The following is a 4,672-nucleotide window of genomic DNA, read 5'->3' as shown; positions in this document are numbered from 1 at the left end:
CCCTCCTCTCTGGGTTAAGATCAGATCAGGGCTACTCTGGTCTGAGTTGCCTCCCCAGACCCATAGGGACTTGGCTCTTAGGTTTCTCCAATTTTCAGCTCTGTGACCAGGCCAGAGGCTTGCATGCTGCTTCCTGTCCCCTCCAGCTGGCCTCCACCCCGAGTAAGCTGCACATGCCAGGGCCAGGCTCTGAGCAGCCCTCCCTGGAGGTGGGGCCTGGGCCTGGCTGCAGAGTCTTGTCCTCAGCTTTGCCTCAGCCCTCTGAACATGGCTGGGGTGGGGTGGGAATCCTATCCTTCCGTTTTCCCTGCTCTCGTGACAAGAGCTGTCCTTCAGCAGAACCCAGCTCTGGGCACCCTGCCCAGTGTAGAGGGGCAAGGGAGGGACACTTGACCTTCACTTCCAAGTCCTTTTGTCTTAAGCCACTTCAGCAAAACCACCAGCAGTAGCGATAGGAGGTGAGCTCAGGAGGTGTCAGCCGGGCTGCAATAGACTGGCTGCGGGCCCAGCCTGGGTTCCGCCACTGTGGGGAGGTAGGGGGCAGGTTGTGGTTATCACAGTTTCTCAGAGCCCTGGTTGCTCGCACCTGCTCTACCTCTCTCCTGGGTGTGGAGAAGATTAAAAAGTAACGACAAAGAACACGAGGCCACTGAAAGGCACCAGGGTGGAAGACCAGGCGCACGTTCAGGGAACTGCTCTTCTGGGGCCTGAGAAGGCCTCCCTAAGCCTGGCCTAGTTTACAAGCCCAGGCCCACGAGGCCCCAGCCCAGGAGGAATCCCTGGCCCAGTAACAGCTTGTTCTTCATACTGCAGGTCACACACACACACAAACACACACCCATTATCCGGTGATTCTGAGAAGACCCCATCTGTCAGATCCTCAGGGAGCCGAAGCTTTTCTCAGGGAACAGCTCACTTCTAACACTGCCCAGAGCAATCGGCATTGTGGGTCAGATATTACTAGACACCTTTTGGAGTCACCACAGTGTGGCCAGCCATCCCACAGATCTGTGGACAGGTGGCCACCCGGCAGGTAAAGGGACCAAAGGAAAAGAAGGGGACTGACTTGCAGTCACCATGCACCATTCTGGGCACCTTTCCACTTCCCCCCATTCATCCTCCCGACGGCCCTCAGTGGCAGGTGCATTTCACTGTTACATGCAGAAGACTCACAGGTGCTGAAGAAACAGAAGCCAGCTCCCGAGGGCCCCCAGGCAGTGCGTCCACATGTGACGGGTTCTCCATGTTCCATGGCCTCCATCACAGCACAGCTGACGTCCCACAGGGCCCCAGGTGAGGTCCCCCTGGCCTCTGGGCCTTTCTAGCTTCTGGCCAAATCCCTGCTACTCAGACACCCAAGGCAGTGCAGCCTGAACATCAAAGGCTCAACAGCCATATCCCCAGCCAAGGGCCACAGGGTCATCTTAACTCACTTGCCTCTCCAAAGACCTGAGAGTCCCTTGCATTTTGGCCAGGACCCCTTGGCCTGAGCCACTGTCCCTTCAGCTGGGCATGACTCAGAGAAAGCTCAGCCAGAATGGGGAGGCTCCTGTCTCAGGGTCACGCTCCTTGGCCAGGCCACTCGGTTTTGGGGGGAACAGCTTGGCTTCCTGCTGGGAGCTGACCTCACCTTTCCGCCTCTGATTCCCTGAAGATGCCAGAGGCCCTGACTTGACAGGAATAAAGGCCTGTGGGCTTAGAACTCATCCCCCAGCGTAGCCTCAGTCTCCCAACAGCACCTTGAGGGTGCTCATGTCAAACAACAGAGTGGAAAGATGGGACAGACAGATGGCAGGCGCCCAGGACTCTCGGGTCCTAATTCAACTTTCTAAGTGGGCGCCTGCACCACTTCCCCTTTTGAAGACATCACCGATGACCAGGAGGACTCAGGAGGGGATACTGGTGATGCTGGGGCGCCCCTCCCCTAGGCCCTGCTCTGTGTGTCTCAGTCCCAGTCCCAGGGTGCTGGCAAGGAGCACGGCAGCTTGGATGCATAGTCTGCCCTGGAAACAGACGTGGAGCTCTGGCCATGGGGTGCTCACTCTCCTTGAGCGCACCCTCCACTGGCGCCGAGCAATCCAGACAGATCTAGAATGAGGACAGGTCATGCTTCACGGCTGCTCACCTCCTCATCGCAGCTCTCCCCATAATCCCACCTTGCATGAGTTGCCCCCAATCAGTGGAGCCCCATTTAGCCACCCATGCTGATGTGGGGGAACCACTGCTCTCTCTGAGAGCCCTAGGCCCCACTTTGGGCAAAACAGGGCACTAAAAGCTGCTGCTCTCACCCCAGCGGAGCTCCTCCTCTAAGCGCTTTCATTACAACCCTTCCCAGAGTGAGCCTGCCGGGGCCTGAACGCCACGTGGACTCCCACAGCCCAGACACTGCAGAGATCCAGCACCTTCTGCCCATTCTCTCTAGTGCTCTTCCATCAGCCGCCTCGCAGGAAGAGCCAGAGTAGTGAGTCCCTGAGAGCGGGAGTCCACGGGGAGGATGCTGGCCTACAGGACGGTCCACTGGGCCAGTAGTGTATCATCTCGTGGGGTGGAAAATCCTGTTAAACATGTTAAATATCCCAGGAAATACCCTTTTTCTGGAGGTAAGGAAGTCCTCAAGGGCCGGAACAATCTGAATAGACTTGGGAGGGCTGGCAGGCCATCTTAGCCTAGAAGAGTGACCGAGACTGGCCAGGGGGAGAGGGCCGGGGGGATAAGCTCCGCCCAGGGAACCACATCTCCCCCATCGAGGCAGGGAACAGAAGGCTTCAATCCAGACCAGAATCTCCAGGAATAATAACACTTCCCGTCTGTAATAACCTCTTGACAAGGTTCCAAAACCCTCCCACCCCTCTGAGGAAGATATTTTCATACCCAGCTGTTAGGTAAGAAAACTGAGGGTGGAGAATCAGCCTGGGGGTGGGGGGAGGCTCTTGGTCTAGAACCATCGTAGAGATCTCTGGATGGGTGGCAGATAAAGGATCAAGTTGGAAGGGAGATTCAGTCACCAAGCACCATGCCAGGCACCTTTCTGCCCCCGCCCCCCGTGGTCCTTAGTGGCCCCGTGCAGTGGGGATTATTTTGCCACGTTGTACATGGAAGATGTGCAGATGTGAGGTGAGCGGGGGATGATACAGGTGAGAAGCCAGTGCTCTGCTCTACAAACCCAGTGCTCTTTCCATGACCCAGAGGGGACGCTCTGAGGCCTGACCCTGCCTCTGCCATCCTGTAGGGGATCCCACCCCCAGCTCCACATGGTCTCCCTCTAGAACGGTGGGTCCTTGGCTCTCTGGCACTGTCCTGACAGTCCACCAACAGCTGGTTCCCATTTGGCTTCCTGGGAATCCCATCCCTTTCCACCAGTCACCCCAGCAATTTCTGGGCATCATCGTGCAGCCCAAAGCACACAGAGTGGAGTTGCCAGGGGCCGGCTTTAGGGCCCTGTGCTCAGAGCAGCTGCTCATAAGCCGGGCACATGTAGCTCCTTTCACTGGGAACAACAGCTGGTCAGAACCTCCCACTGAGTTAATGCCAGAGAGACAACTGAAGTCTGCCCGGGTAGGTCAGGAAGTCAAGGTACTCGTGTGTAGTGAAAGGACCCAGAGCAGCTCACTGCTCCCTCGGTGCCTCGGTTTCCTCATCTGTACAATGCCGATGAATGGCCTCCGTTCCAAAATATGATAGCTCTTTCTCTGCCTTGGTTTACCCCCCAGAGAAAGGCATCAGTGCCAGGGAGAAGGAGAACAAGGTGAATTCAGGAAAAGTTCACTTCTCCTGGGGCCCGGACTCAGAGAGACGGAGGATGAAATGGTAACACAGAGGGCGAGGCCAGGAGAAGGCAGACTCACCAGCACGGTCTCCAGCCCCTTTTCCAAGGGGAGCTGGCCTTTCCGGAGCACTTTGGGCCACTGAAGGAGAAAGCTCATCTCAGCACATCCTTCCCACAGCGGCTGGGAACTCTCACCCAGCCTCCACCAGGGCTGATCTCTGGGACTACAGCTGGGAGCTAGTTTCCCGGGGGCCTCCCTGTCCCCAAAACCAACTCTCGGTTTTTCACAAACCGACAAAGACAGCACAGGCTACACACCCCCCTGCTCAGATGGGCATTTCACTGTTCCCAGATAATTCTGCTCCCTGCAACATTCACACCCATCACACCCTGGGCCCCTGCGGAAGTCGCAACCTCCTGGATATTCTCAGGGATAAGGAAAGGGGGCACTAAGGTCGGGGGGCTGGGCGTCCACCAATATTGGACCAGGGGTCTGGGGAGCAAGAGTGCCCTGTCCCTCCAGAGAACATCAGGAAGAGGCCAGCTCTGTAGCACCTGCTAACTGACCTGGTCAAGACACAGAATCCCTAGGCCTCCGTGTCCCCAGAGCCTTCATCCAAACTCAAAGTTTCTCAAGGCCACGGCGAAGGCGGAGGCAAAAAATATCTTCCCTAGGAAGCGCACGGGGAGGGGTAGGGCGGGGTGGTGGCATCCTTTGCCCCTGGAGGCCCAGGAGCTCAGCCCACCCCGCAGCAGCACAGCAATGACGTGGTCATAACCCATAACGGTGGAGGAACGCCCCCTCCCACCCCGGCCCGGGAGTGGGCGGCGGAGCCCCGGGGAATCCTGGGGTGGGGTGGTCCTCCCACCTGGCTATCAGCCGGGAGGCCGGGGACCCCCCCCATC

General features: G+C 57.7%; 1 protein-coding gene across 1 annotated transcript in view; it reads right to left on the bottom strand.

The window, feature by feature from the left end:
- Positions 1-4,517, bottom strand: part of TMEM63C (transmembrane protein 63C) — a 95,317-nt gene extending 90,800 nt beyond the window's left edge. Inside the window, exon 1 of the mRNA XM_006157109.1 lies at positions 4,334-4,517. The gene's annotated coding sequence lies outside the window, so the exon portion shown is untranslated. The remainder of the gene's footprint in view (positions 1-4,333) is intronic.
- Positions 4,518-4,672: the final 155 nt, after the last annotated feature.

The sequence above is a fragment of the Tupaia chinensis genome, unplaced genomic scaffold (assembly GCF_000334495.1).
Source record: "Tupaia chinensis unplaced genomic scaffold, TupChi_1.0 Scaffold000528_1, whole genome shotgun sequence".
NCBI classification, from domain to species: domain Eukaryota; kingdom Metazoa; phylum Chordata; class Mammalia; order Scandentia; family Tupaiidae; genus Tupaia; species Tupaia belangeri.
Note: the sequence above shows the minus strand (reverse complement) of the source record. Positions and strands in the feature narration are given on the sequence as shown.